Source organism: Porites lutea, chromosome 13 (genome assembly GCF_958299795.1).
Source record: "Porites lutea chromosome 13, jaPorLute2.1, whole genome shotgun sequence".
Taxonomy (NCBI): Eukaryota; Metazoa; Cnidaria; class Anthozoa; order Scleractinia; family Poritidae; genus Porites; species Porites lutea.
This window is the reverse complement of record NC_133213.1, coordinates 2857609-2873409: the sequence shown is the minus strand read 5'-3', so window position 1 is coordinate 2873409 and position 15801 is coordinate 2857609. Positions and strand designations below refer to the sequence as shown.

At 38.4% G+C, this 15801-nt stretch overlaps 1 protein-coding gene across 1 annotated transcript in view; it reads left to right on the top strand.

Annotated features, from left to right (window-relative positions):
• The window catches only part of LOC140923144 (uncharacterized), a 30073-nt gene that overhangs the window by 8870 nt on the left and 5402 nt on the right, over positions 1-15801 (top strand). The gene's annotated exons all lie outside the window — the stretch shown is intronic.

Below are 15801 nucleotides of genomic sequence, written 5' to 3'. Positions count from 1 at the left end.
TCCTAATGAATTTTAACGTTTTCAAATAAACAACTATATTCTATCCTGTTATTGTTTTCTACCAGTGAGAAAAAAAAAAAGAAGTTGGATACATTTCGGTACCGTTATGTTTCTTGTAACTTACAGAATACTAATTACGAGTACACCATTTTTCGCTGGTTTAAAATTCACGCTAAGGGCAGAATTATACAACTACGAATAGTTTCTGCGATATTCATGACGACGTTGATGACGATCAGATGGAAGATGACGATACATAATTGTAATTAGCGATCCATAAGTGACCGGGTGAAAATTATTTGCTGCGTGAGAAGCATTCGTGGTCTTCCGCGGTATAGAAATTTTAATTTATGATACCCCATTTCAAATAAGGAAGAAAGAAGAAAAGAAAAAAATACCATAAACCCCTGAAATGTGCTGGGCACCGCTCACCTTCCCACATAATCATTTCAAACACCTGGGGTGAGTACACAGCCTCGACCGATAAAGGCCAGACAAACCGACAAATTATGCCTCCTTATTCAAGCCGGAACTAGATGTTTCTTCCGCAACAACAACAACTTTATTCTAATCTTCCCGTCCAGTTATACAAGAAAGGAGAGTGCTTTTAATAAAGCCCGTAAATTAGCTTAAGAGCTAGTCGAGACGGGCTCAAATTTGCTAAGTATCACTGTGCTATTTACCGAGAAGCTGGCGCATAGCACTTTCATTTCAGAAGAAGACGTTGCAGCAGTCAGGCTTACATAAAGCACTCCTCAAAACGGCAGTTGAAAGTATATTATGGTATTTTTTGCAGTGGTCTGATCTGTTTGTTTATGAAATAACTACGATAGTGCGCGCTCTGATTGGCTGAGAGGCGTGTTTGCATTAGAGTATGTAAACATGGTTGTGACGTCAAGATGTTTTGGTTTTCGCGCGCTAATCACGCGAGAAAAAACTTGAAAAAAGTTTTGAGTTGAAAAATCGACAAGTTTACTTTATTTACCCATTCCCTCGACAGTTATGCAAACCCTCGACTTCGTCTCGGGATTGCATAACTGACGCGAATTCAGTCCCAACCCTTCTCGTGTTTATACCCGAGGCTATGCAAACACGGAAAGTGTAATCACGTGTCTCGAATCGTAGATTAAAACTTCATCGAGACCTTTAAGGACTTTCTTCTTTAGTACTCATTTCATTTACTCCAATGTAATAGTACAGGGACCAGAATGGAGCGTAGGTGCCGATTTGCTATGCAGGCTGCAGCCTCACAGAGTGTGAGCGCAAGTACTCCCAGACCGGAAAGGAAGCCCTTGCTCTCGTTTGGACGCTTATCCTTTCGCGACAACCAAGCAGTACCTATAAAAAATTACCACTGTAAGATACAACACAAAAAAGTACTTAGAATAGTCTTTCAAAAGCGCTAGAAACTGTTCTTTGATTTCTTTTAGAAGAAAATATCAGAAAAACGCGTAAAACGACTCCCGTGATTCTCATCCCGCGCTTCTCAATGCCTCCCGGGAAATATCACATGGGCGAGGCTACATTACCAGATAGGGGTTCTGTTCACACACAAGGACAGTGATTTCGACGGAGCAAACCTGCCGCTTGCGCCGATCGATTTCTAAAGTGGAGAGTCACATTTCGGATAGGTTTTCATACTATACTGGACAGCTTTTCTTGTCAGCACGCAAAGCTATTCGGTATAGTTGTAATGTGAAAAAAGAAGAAGGAGATGTAAATTGTTTCCCAGTATTCAGGGGCACACATCGAAAATATAGTTCAAAGCCACTTAAACATAGCATTGTTGAACGTATTTTAGTATTTAAACGGTTAAGATAAAGGCATATTTTTATCCCCTAAAAATGTTTCATCTGTTCGGATTTCCTAGCTGAAAGTCTATTGACCCGACAATTATAGGGATCAAAACAGTTACATTTTCGACTGATTTCAGCCAGAAAAAAGGCTCCCGAAAATCCTAGGTGACCTTTTTAGGGTAAAAATCCGTTAAAAATGGGCAATCATACCATTTTTTAGATGTTCGAAAATCCTAGGAGAGGCAGGCAAGCAAGAAATTTTACAACAAATATTCCAAAAATTCTAGATTTCAAATGGTCTTCCGAACAGATATTTTCCGAAAACTGACGTTGGGTGCCCCTGATCATGAGTATTGAGGAGTTTCCTAGATGGATGTAGTCAAAGATACTGAAAACGAAAAAAATCAGTTATAAAATGGTCACAGAAGGGTGTTTTTGTGTTATTTTAAATTTATATGTATCATTTTTTTTTTCAACTTTTTTAGGATCAGTATATACACCGAATGCAAATATGGCGGACCTCTCGGCCGGCCCGGGTCTAGTTGCGCGAAAGCGAGGCCAGTGAGGCCTCAAGAGTTTTGTTTTGACTGCGCGTCTTAGCGATTCAGTCGATCGATATGGTTTGCTTCGAGTTGTTGCACGCCTGACGGCCACCAAAAAGAAAATTTTACTCTAGCTGGAATAGCCTTTACTTTCCCGAGATCTTTTCACAAAGAAAGTTAAGGATTCATGTGATTCGGCGCGGCGATGGGAATCACTTTACAGCGAAAGTGAGCTCGCTTCACTTGCTTTAGATGAGAGGACTCACGAAAGTATTTGAATGAAATAATTTTCACAAGAGATGGTGCTGTACCAAGATGTTTGCAGGGTCTGTTATTTATCCAACAAAAGGTAAACATTCTCGAGAACGGGAGCATCCGCCGTGGACTGTAAGATCTTTAAGATTTCACGCTGAAAACAGCTGCATTAAAATATAACAACAACCATAACAATCGCCTGTTAATCCTACAAGCGTGGCCTCTGAAACTATGTAAGAACCAGAAGAAAGCGACATATTTCAAGAACAGTCCTTGACCAAAGTGCACTGAAAAAACTAACAGCGGAACCGTTGCCAACTAAGAAAGTAAGAAGAAGGAAAAAGGTTCTGGCAGAGAAAGAGCGTGCAAGTATTCGAGCATTGTATTTGACCTTGCGCGTGATGTATTTAGCAACTTGTCGAATGGTTTCGAGATAAACTAACAGCGATTTTCCAAAAAATGCTTCTGTTATGGCACTGCTCAAACTCTTGAACACAGGATCGTGAAGACTGTGAAAACATTCGGCCTTGTCTGTCGTTGTGTCCCTGAGAGCGCCTAAAGATTGGTAAATCGCGACGGCGGATTCACTCGTTCTCGAGGAAATTTACCTTTCCTTGGTGAGAGAACGGACAAAGCAAATTTGAAACAGAACCGTGTATCTTTCAGTTATTCACCCATTCTAATAGTTTCGTGAGTCGTCTCTTCTGAAGTGAAGCAAGCACACTTTCGTTCTTTTAACTCCGTGACACTAAGTGCCTCCATTCGCCGCGCCGAATCGCTTGAATCCATTTCTTTCTTTGTAAAGAACCTTGGCAAAGCGAAGATAAGCAACTTTCGTCTCTACTGAAGTTAAATCTCCTCTTTGAGGGCTCTTAAGTACGTAACAACTCGAAGGAAACCATATTGATCGACTGAATCGCTAAGACGCGCAGTCAAAACAAAACTATCGAGGCCTCACTAGCCTCGCTTTCGCGCAACTAGACCCGGGCCGTCCGAGAGATCCGCCATATTTGCATTCGGTGTATAGCCAAAGCAAGTCTTAAACGGGGAAAAAACTGTATTGTCGTCAATGAACATACGGCAAGCCTGGAGGAAAATGCTGTGGTGGAATGATTCTGTGTATAGGCGACGCATATCAACTCGGACAAGCATTATAGTTTACGGCGTTCGGTTATAAGAATTTTCTGATCAGATGGATTCAAATCAATGCCACCTAAAATAAAATTCTTCATTGAAGATGCCTACACTATATGTTGTCTTGAACCTACCGAGAATGAAATTCGGAGCGTTGGATTACAAAGTAATGCAATCTCATCGTGGCACGATTGGTTTCGGAATTTTCTGAAACCAATCGATTAACATTAGCCTCAGCTTTAGTCATTGCTAACACAACCCTTTTTCGGAAAATGGTTTCAGAAATTTTTGAAACCATCCAAGATTGGAACTGGTTTTAAAATCCTCATCTTCGTTGCTGGACTCTTGGGCATTCTCTTGGGCTAACTGACTTAAGAAAATGCTGGCGTAAGTTTAGAATATTATCAATCAACTTTACAGCGCAATAATTCAACCTGAGTTGGTGTTACAGTAAACGAGTGAGTTTGTGGCTTTTGTTGGAACTCGAAATTCTAGATTTCTATTTGCCCTCATATGTCCTTAGATTTTGAGTCTGAAGGAGTTATATAGCCCTATTAGCCATCTTGTATAGACTGAAGTAAAGCACTGTAAATTTATTTCTATATCGGGTCGCCGTTTAAATAACCAAGACACATCAATCATGGGATTAATGATCTATATTTGTTAACCGTCGGACATACACACAAATTTATACCCCCACCATGGTACAAAACGTACAAGGGAGGGTTTCATGGAACCCCTCCCGAGAGTTTTTGATATGTTGCAGTTTTTCGAACGATTTTTCCTTCAGTAGAAAGCCCTTAATCTTCTTAACAAGATAAGGGTGGCGCTACTGAAGGCCTGTGACGTCGTCACCTCTTGGCCGCCATCTTAAATTTTACTAAGTATTAAAAATCAAGTTAAAACCGAAAGAAATGGCATTTTTTCTGTTTGATAAGTAAAAGTTTAAACTGACTGTTGTCAAGAAACGCGGTTCTTACCCATAGTTCTCTTAAGGTGAATCTCTTCTTGGTTCCTGATTAGCAAAAGAAACATTCAAGTTCATCAAAAGACACTCTGGACTTGGCCATGCCATACACTCTAGCTGCTTGAAGGCTCTAAATGACAGAGGATGCTTGAGTCTTAACCAAGTCCTAAGTACAGAATTCAAGGTTAAATCACCCCCCTGACTTCCTCCCCACAAAGCCTAGCACGTGCTTGAGGGGAATTCTTTCATTGGCCAATGGGCCTCAAACATTAAAAGAATTTGACATCACAAACTAAAGGCAGGCATGACGAGTGCACTGACTCTCCCGAAGCAAGACTAATGGACAGTACCACGTTTTTACAGCACCTCCCTCCTCCCTGCCCCACCCCCCCAGGGATTGACATAGAGGCCCCTTCCCAACCCATGGCGAGTTAGCTCAGCGATTGAGCTTGACAATGAGACCAACCAGGACAGCAAGCCCCCTATGTTTTTTTCTAACCGCAGTGACCAGAAACCTGGCTATCGCCATGTTCCTGTGCGAATATTCTGGTCCGTTTTGAGGCATGTTTTCAAAAATTCGGCCAGATGAAAGAACTCATAAATAAGCGCTTTGCATCATTTTATCTACAATGTTTACCTTTATTGTTGAGAGAAATTGAGAAAACATGCGTTTTCAGTCAAAAATGGCTTAATTGACCACCTGCTACTTATGACGTCATATATCGTAACCATAGTAACTGACCATCACTAAACTTGTCTCAAAATGCATATAAGGGTTAAACGAACAGCTACTGAAAACGTCAGGTATAAAACCTCAGAGGGGGATGCAACCCGCCCCTTCCCTCCCCCCCCTTGTACGTCCGAAGTGTAAGAGAAAATGTATTTGTCTCTTTGCGACCAGATGAAGAAATTTGCTAAATTTATGCCCGTTAGGACAGACCGGAAAAAATATATGACGGCGTTTTAAAATAGCCAGCCAACGTCAGCAATAAGGAGATTATGCCTGCTGTTTTTCATTTGGTCAAACATTTTTATCATTAAGCGATAAACTGGCGCTTCCGTTCTGACAAACAATTGTCGTTTTGCCCTTAAATTTCTAATTGTCCTAATTTGGGATTTTCTTGCAAATGCATTTAAACGTATCCTACGCGTTAAACTTGCTCTAGGTATTTGCGTCATTGAACAACATCGTTCAAGTATAAAACACCCTCATTGATAAACGACTCGTCATAAGCTTATTCACCAAAAGTTGGTAAATACAAAAGATCAAAAGAGCTGAAAACTGAGGTACGTAAAGTATAAAACGTTTTACCAAGTATTACCGATAGAGATGTTTTTTACTGACAATATTTCGTAGTCTTTTGATTATCTTACTTTGATCATGAACGGCTGTATCGACACCACTGGGTCGTATGTGGAAATATTTATCTGTTATACGGCCAACAGAATTAAAGCACCCTTTTTGCTTCACAGTCTACCCCTTTCCCCAGAAATTCGTAATGCCCAAACTAGAGAGTTGTAGATATGCTAGAGGATGGGTTGGACTCGAGATTTTTAGTCTTTAAAGTCGCCGATGGGTTTTGTGCAAACTAAGTGGGTGGTTGAAATTGCTAGTTGACGTCGTAAGGCCAAATAACACCGAGCACTGTAGTCAGTGTTTTGTGTCTACTTTTATGTAAGGCGAGTCACGGCTCACCAGTGAATTAAGATTGTGAGTAGTTAGGTTTGAGTTGTTAAGTAAGGGAAGTCGCGACACGAATGGGAGCTCAAGGCCTTGAGGTCACGTTTAAAAGCCTCTAATGTATTTTTTCCCTAACATTAGGTCACTGAATTAGAAAAGATATGCAAAGATATGTCTTTAATGAAGTCTTAATTTAAACAGGTATTATTTATATACCATCAAAAGATTGCTAGTACCTGGTCTAACAATACTGTAACAATTACCCTTCAGTAATGCTTTATCGAGCTTATACAAGCTCCAGCCTTGTATTCGCGCAAACTGTTCTCCCCATCTTAAACGAGGAGAACTTACCTCGCATTTTCATAGCACTTTAAAGGTTTGTTAGCGGCATAGTACTTTTTGAGACAAGAGGAATTCATTCTATCTCGCGGCATGCAATTAAAAAGGAATGATATGCACTTCATTCAATGATGTGAATGTTACTGAAGAATAGGCCGAAAAGTTTTCGATCCGTTCTTTCATTTAGTGTAGAATCCTGAATGACCGACTTATATGTTGTCATACATGTTAGAAAATTTTCCTCTACAAAATATCCTTCATCGGAAGTCAATTTCTTCTGTTTTTCCCGCCTAAAAATGAAAAGAAGTCAGATAAAAAATGTTGGCGATAGGATTGAACGTTTTATTTCGGGGTTGCAGCTTGATAAAATCGCTCCAAATGGGAATACAATTCCATTATGATTGACGAAATTTGAAATCCACACTGACTCCACGCAAGCATGCGATCCGCTGAATACAAATAACAGTCCTGCTAAAATTTCTAATAATAACTCGTATAGTTTATACGAATGTTTTGACAATCATCCAATCAAAATCGCTTCCCGCTTTTCGGATAGTAACGTCACTGAACGGTATGAACGCCCAGATTTCCGACGTCTCCCTCGGGAGTTTGCGACTGTGTAAGTCTATATTACTCTTTATTAATAAATCTGAGGCTTCTTACTTTTTTAATATGGATACACTTTGGAAACATATAAGCCAAGACAGACCCAAGGGTGTTACTTCCAACCTCAGTGTTTATCGAGTGAGTGATTATCATATCTCCTCAACAAAATGTTTGTGTGACAGGGGTAATTATTGTACAGTTTAACTTATCCGGAAAGCGAAGATCCCCATCTTTTTAGTACTGGATATACGATTGAGTTATTTGCTGCCTTCGTCAAAGATCCCCATCTTTTTTCTACTGGATAAACGAGTGAGTTTTTAGCTGCTTTTGTCGGAACTCGAACTTCTAGATTTCTATTTGCCCTTAGATGTCCTTATATTTGAATCTGAAGGATTTAAACAGTCCAGTTAGTTATCTTATAAACTGGCTTGTTGTCTTAGTTATCTTATAGGCTATATGCGGCAGCTCCAGAGGGTCCCAAAGGCGGGACTTGCTTCGGGGATTCCTTGCTTATTGTCTAAGTTTCGTAGAACTGTACATAATAACAGAAACTTGTCGTTACCACAAAAGGAATTAAAAATTATGAAAAATCGAAAGAAAAGTGAATTCATTTCTGTATAGACTGTATAAGTTCGTACTTAGAATGACCATGACACATCAATCATAGGGTTAATAAACTATATTTGTAAAAACAAAACGCATTTGTCTCTTCGCGACCAGATGGCTGAATTTGTCAATTTATGCCCATTAGGAAAAGACCGAAAAATAGAGCATTAATTACAAAACGATCGATGACGTTTTAAAATGGCCAGCTAACGTCTGGAATAAAAAGGAGATCGTGCCTGCTGTTTTTGGTCAAACATTTTTATTTGTCAGCGCAATAAGGAGGCACCTCAGGTGACAAACAACCCTTTTGCGTTTGAATTTCAAATTAATCTTGTTTGGGATCCTCCTGAAAATATATCGAAAGTTATGCTGCGTTAAACTTTACCTTTGAGTAATTTAATTGCTTGGCGTATTTTGATCTTAACAGGCAAACAGCTCAGACAATTTAAGAAGCGAACGGCAGCAGAAGGCTTTTAGTCACCAAAAGTTGAGACATACAAAAAAAGAATCTGGAAAATTTGAGGTAAGAAAAGTATAAAACTTAAGAACAGCCATGATATGGAGGTGGGAGGTAATTTTTCCTACATCATTTCTTAGTTCTTTCAGTGAACTGATATTCTTACTATGATCATGACCAGCGTGAGTGCAATATTCTTTTCTATCTTTACACCATTTTGCTGCATGTAAAATACTCATATATTATATACATGTAATACATAAACTATTGTTATTTGTAAACTGTATATTTCTTGTCAAGAACGTCAAGTTCTGAAGATATTCTACAAATAGCAGATGTCGTCCGAAAAGAAAAGAGCGATTCTAGTATTGTTTAACATTGTTTTTCATGTCAGTCTTTCTTCATTTTGTTTTCTTTGATTCAATAAAAGTCTTAAAGATTTTACTTATTGTTTCACGTCAACGCATCACTTGTCCAGTTTCTGTTTGTATTTTGACAGTCGTCGCATACATGAGATTCATAGTTTTTTCCAGTAAACTTCCTTTTACAGTTTATGACATGTTCATCGCTCACGCCACGGAGATGGTTCACTGAAGCACTTCGATGTATCAATGACCTTGTTCATTCAGAATTTCCGATTTCTGCTTTACCATGTTGCTCGGTTTTCATAATGATTTCATCTGATCTCAGCTACCGTGATAGGATTATGTTCACTGGAAAGTGATAGTTTTTTACATTTCTTGACCGAGAAAAATGCAGCACTTTTCTCCATCAGCGACATTTGCGATACAAATAAAAAAGAACGAAAAATAGAGGGTGTTGCATATACACTACTGGATACATATACAGAACCGAAACATGCAAGTTTAGCAGACTTTCCCTTCGCCTAGCCGAGAGGCTCGTTTTGTATGAACACATACTGTGAGCCACAACGTAGTAGCATTTATGTTAACCTTGATGGCCAGTTGTCTATTATCTCGTCCGGTTTCGACCGATCCATTCTTTATTTATTCACTTATTTATTTATCTATTTATTTATCTATATTAGAATTGTTTCAAGTTCTCCCCAAAGCGACAATATATTTTATGTAATAAGGAATTCAATTATTTTTATTGATTGACATATTTCTGAAACTTGAACTAGAATCAAACTTCAACAACTGAGCAAACGGCTGCTCGGATGTTTCTCTAAAGAAAGTATTTTTTTTAAAGGGAAAAAAGTGTATTTTTCAGAAGGTGTTTGCTGAGGAGATGAAGCAACCGTGTCATAGAACAAGGTCAAATTTCATTCAATCCGCGTTTAATTGGGAAATATAAATTCAACTCACACTTTTTTGTACATTTCTTTGCCCTCCCGGCACAACTTACACGTGAAATGACCAAAGTTTGAGTTGACTTGAGAACGGGAACAGCAAGGCGATAAACTTTACTATGTCTCTCTGAATTCTGACGCGGTCCCCTCTATTCAGTTCCAATCTAACAGATCCCTACTTTCGAGTAACTTGGTATAAAGGCGAAAACTTTTTGAAGGACGCGAAGTCTATTTTTCAGAGACGTTTCATTGGAATCGTCGTTGTCGGATCGTAAGGTCCATATTTTATGAGTTTCTATACTGGTCAGACAATGAATTAAGCCCTCTTAAAGTTTCTAGGTGTAAACAGAGTAAATGAGGCATTCAGGTGTTTTTGCTAAATTTAAAGTAAAAACTAGAAATATAATGTCTGCATTTTTTTGAGCTAAAACAAGCATAATGTACAAAAACTAGCTTAATTATTGGCATAATTTTAGAAATATACGAGCACTGCAAGTAGCATATTATGCTACTTTTGAAATCTATCATCTATCAAAGCCTATTTTCCAGGGGTAGCACTTCCTCCCTCCCCCCCCCCCCCCTCCCCTCCCCCACCGCCTACTTTGAGTCATTAAACTTTGCGTACCAAACTCATTAAAATCCACGAAATTCAGTGACATGCTTACGAACCATGATTATTTTGTTTTTATCAGATTGGAAGATGGCTGACATGAAAACATTAATCATTATTTTCGTTATCGTGTTCCCAGTCGCGATGATAACACAGGAAGATGTAAATCATGGAGGTAACAACTAACAACTGCGAATTGTCGCCATTTTATTTCAGCCTCCTGTTTCTGCTCTATGTACAGAAAGCCGCTAAAAATTTTCAGTTTTACACTTTCCCTAAAACATCACTCCGAGTATCTGTTTCAGATTGTCCATAATACAACGTGTTTACCCCCGAAACGTTTGCATGACAATTGTTTTCAATTTTTCCTAGGAATAAGCAGTCATCATATTAAGAGGAAATAAAGACAATTTACTTACGCAACATTTTGGGGATAAACAAGATGTTTTATGAGCAATGTGAAAATTGTCCGTTCTTGAACTGCTTTGCACTGTTTTCTTCTCTAATGGATTTGAAATAAATTTGTTTTTGAGAAAATCTTGCTATACAGTCAGCTCTCCCTTAACAAACACCTCTTTTATTCAGACGGACAACCCCCTGGTGTTAGCCCCTGTCATTGTCCAGTCATTTGACTGTAACTCTATAAGACGGAAACCTCTAAGAGAAATTGTACAGTTACTTACAGTAACTGTACAGTAAAACCTCGGTAACTCGAACTCTGAAGGGACGCGAAAAACAATTCGAGTTAGCGAGGGTTCGAGTTCGCGGGGTCGATTGAAAAATTCAATTCGCCATTTTACAGTTACTTTTTGATCAAGGGAAATGAATTTTAGTTCCAGTTAGGGAGAAATTCGAGTCATCCGAGTTCGAGTTAATAGAGTAAAAATCACTGGAAAGTGGGGGTGAAATCCAACGGAAATTGGAACTAAATTTGGTTCGAGTTAGCGGTGAGTTAGAGTCATCATCCGATTTCGAGTTATGGGAGTTGTACTTTATTACAATTTGTTTTTCACGAGTACGAACTATTTTTGTTACTTTGTAGCTTTGTTCCGGTTCGCAGAGTGTATACTGTTACGTTTTAAGACCTCGTGAACGTTAACATGTAATGAACCACACTCTGATTGTGAAATAAGAGAATGTTTACACCTTTCCAGTGCATTTTTTCATTTTGTTTACTTTTCCGCGAGATAGGTCCAGGATTGAATGACAGCACTAGCAAAAATTTGCGAGCTACGTTTTTTCGCAATTTAAGCAAAACAATGATTCCCGAGAAATTTTAGTGAGACAGTCACTTGCAAATATCGCAGAAATCGCAAGAATAACAAAATTTTAGCCTCAGAGGGAATAAGCTCAGTTTTATTTTCTGGTGCCACCTTACTCTGAGTCTCTATTAGAGGGACACTTCCATTTAAAAGATGCATGGATAGTAGGGACGGGTCGAGAAGGTATCTGTCTTAGAAAGAATTGATTGTATTATTATTGTTAGAGCGGTTTTCATTTGAGTGTCGAAAAGTAATTGGTTTTGCACTTTCTACACGATGCGATTGGCTTAAAAGATTCGCGCCACCTTTTCATCCAATCAGAAGTAAAACCAAAGCCAATTGTGACGCGCTCGCATGCATTTTCCCGCCCTTTGCGTCAGCCACATGTAATTACTTCGAGTTTTGATTGGTTCAATGTATTGTCTGTGTCCTATGTGATTGGCCAGAGTAATTACTTTGGTTTTGGTTTTACGACACTCAAACGAAAACCACTCTAATATCATTATCGTCATTGTCATTGTCATTATCATCATCATTATCGTTATTATCATTAAATTATTATTATCATTATTATTTTATAGCCATTTTCTATTATTATTATTATTTATTGTTATTAAAAAATAATACATTACCTTTAAAATGATTGTTATATTTATTCTTGTTTTGCAAAATTCATAAAATTTCGTTAGCTTACGGATTGAAATTTACTGTTCATATGTGTTGCTACTTTGCAGTTTGTCGTGTTCCGATGAATAAAGAAGAAGAGGAGATCATTAAAGAGCGGGAAAGGAACAGAGAATTAATGGAAGAAATCGCCAGAGAAATTGAAATGACGTGCTTAGGTAAGTTTAAAAAAACGGAAAAAAAATTAACAATGATTATAACCATAGTAAAAACCTTGGATGAGCAAGTCCCTTCCGGCGAATTGCATGCCTTTTCCGATAGTTTAACCCTGTTGGGAGTGTTCTATATGGAACAATGTATATTTTGCATTTATAAAGCTACTTACACTCTTAGTTTAACCCACTTAGTTGGTAAACCGCGAATCTAGGAGGTTATACATACATAAACTGTCTTGCATAGGAACCATGTAGCCCAGCAACACGATACGACTACTGGCCCTAAAGGATGCAACGTTTCTTGACTGGAGTATTCAGACCCACGTTTTCTCAGTAGGATTGTTGAGGAAAGTACGTCAACGAATATATTATTCAAATTTTATAATAATTTGAACCAGGATATCATGATCTCAGTTTTTTGAGCTCAAACAAAGTTGTAAAATAAACAATCAAAACAACTGTTGAACAGCTAAAAGTGTGAAAACTAACTTTAATTGCTAACTTTAAAAACAGAAACAAATTATTATAACTAACTTCTACTTACTGATTTGTAGACGAGTGTAAAGCAGGACTACATAACTGCTACGATGATGCATACTGCACCAACACCAAGCGTTCCTTTACGTGTACTTGCAAACCAGGACATCCCGGTGATGGTGTAAACTGCGAGGGTAAGAAAGATAACATTGACCTTAAAGGAAGAGGAATTCATCTTAAGTCATTTGCTATTCCAAGCCAGAAAGAATACATTCAATCAGAAAGCTAGAAACCGGTTTCATATTTAGTCAGTGCTATGGCACGGGTCGTAACCACGAAAAATGCCAGGTGTTAGTACATGTAAAGTTGCCGCCTTCAAATTTACCTACTGAAAGTTGTCCAACTTTCAACATGTAAAACTTTGGATAATCATTTGTCACTGTTTTTATTTGGCAATTTAATCCAAGTTTCTTGGTTTTGTCTGCAAACCAGTCATAAAGGTCAATGTATTTTATTTCAACGTTGGCATTAATTGAGTTAGTGCTTCTTAGCTTGCAATTTTTTGCTTTTTTTGTCAGTTTTTTTGGAAAAATTAAGTCATTGACGGAATATTTCACGGGATACCACTAAAAAACATTGCACTTCTATCCCTCATTCGATAGACTAACAATTCGAACTTGGTAAGCCTGATAATTTAACATTATTTCTTGATTTCCAGACATAAACGAGTGTCTCACAAGAAGTCACCCATGTGACGAGTCTAGTTCAGTGTGTTATAACATTAAAGGATCCTTCAGATGTGTTTGCAGGGATGGTTATTATAAAAGCGGACGACAAAAATGTACAGGTAACACTTCAAGATCCTCTAATTGATATGTCAAGTTAGCACGCTCACAATTTTCTATTTTCATTTATATTTTTGAAAGACGCAAGTCAACCGGAAGTAACTTTCATTCACCTTTTATACGCAGAAACGCCACCAAATTTATTGCCAGGCGCTTTACAGTGTCTTAACTCTTACAGTGGCGGGTTGCCCGAAAATCTGGGCGAAACTACGCCCTAGAATGAAAACAGACCATTAGCAGTTAGCAAGCGTCGCTAAAAAAAAAAAAAAAGTTCAGTCGAACCCCCCTTAACAGACACCCGCTTAAAGGCCCATTACCAACATTGATGCATTGCGCGCCGCGAACACACATCCCAAGAATTTCGTGTTACATGAAATTACTGATAGTTGTGAAAGGTTTATTTTTGCAAAGATCTGATATCTGTTCCAACGGTTCCGGCTATCTGTTCGAAAAAAATTGTCATCCGTTTCAATGATCACTCAGACTATCCGTTCCGGATCAAAATTAACATCAGTTCCAACGGCTGGGTCTATCCGTTGGACGAATTTGTCGTCCCTTCGAAAAGCTCGGGCTATCCACTCGAAAATTATCAGCCGCACTACTGTTCCAAACCACTTTTACCCGAGCCGTTTTGCGAGGAACCTGTCCAAAAATGTAAGCTTTTTCGTCTTAGCGTTGTTTACTATCACCTCATGAATTTTCAGGGTAACTTTTTTGCTCTATAGTCTTCTTTGCATTCATAACATTCGATTATCGGTACACGTTTTATTCAAGAGTCCGTCCATTCGTAGCTTAACTATGATTTTTGGAGGTTGTGTTATTCACATTTTGACATCAAGATATTGCGATTATTGTTAAAAAAAAAAGGTCTCCTAAAACTTTCAGTATAAAGACAAAACGTCCCCTATAATTTTCTAATGAAAGCAAGGCTACTTCATGTCCTCGAACTTTCGACCGGACCAATGAGGGTAGCTAACACTTTCGGATGAGACGAAAAAGCCACCTAAAACTTTCGTGACGACCAAAGTTCCCCTAAGACATCCGAACAGGTAAATTGTTTTTAGTTTTTAACTCCAAATTAACCAAACAGGCTTCAAAAAGCATAGAGAAAACCATCTGAGACATTTCTGGCGTATTTGGAGACATTCGGTCGTTGGGTGCCTTTGCCCTATGCTGTGTAGTTTATTTGGCGTCCGGACTTCTAATTCGTAGGCAGTCCGAGTTTAAGTTCTTCTTAGTTGACCATTCTCGAATTCAGTTCTAGATAGCTCCGAACTTCAGAATTTTTCCAACACGCCGCTTACAAAAGTAGGCTTCTACTTGAATTGCAATTTTTCAAATTGTTATTGTCGATGTTAAAAAAAGTTGCAGTCCCACTGTCTGGTTTTTCTGACACTGGCCCAGTGAAAAGTGCCTTCGCTGTTTCATGAATTGCTCGAAGAGTTTGTTCAAGGGACTCTTCCGGTTGGCTGGCCTGAACATTGTCTTTATTTAGCAGTTTTATTCATTTATGCGGCGAATTTACAAATTCAACGCAAAAATTTATTGATTAGCTTCTCTTCTAAGCACCAATTTCAGACTTTCATTTCACAAGCTATAAATATCCTGTTTTAATAACGGTTTGCATTCAATTTGAAGTCTGGTTTCAGCGTCGTTTCAGTAAACCAGCCGGAAAAAAAAAACACGGATGAGGTTAGTTTGTTCACAATGCATATAAAGAGTTTTTGTCAGTCGCTCTTGAAAAGCCTGCTTAAAACACACAACTCACGAGCTATAAATATCGTGTTTTTCTTACAATTTACGTTGTCTGACGTCGTGCTAGCTTCGTTTCATGCCCGAAGCTCTTTACATTGAGCGGGGTGTGATTTGTCAACAATTTTACGCCTATACCTTTTAAAATCAATTAACCATTCAATCGTCAGAGGAAAAAGCAGTTTTACTATGCAGCCCTAATATAAAACATCTAAAAGAGTATAACTAATCGTCAGTTCGATGAAGAAACTATTTGCTTCAGTCTTTAATTTTTCCATTGAAATGGCATCATGCATGCAATGAAAGGGATATTTTGACATG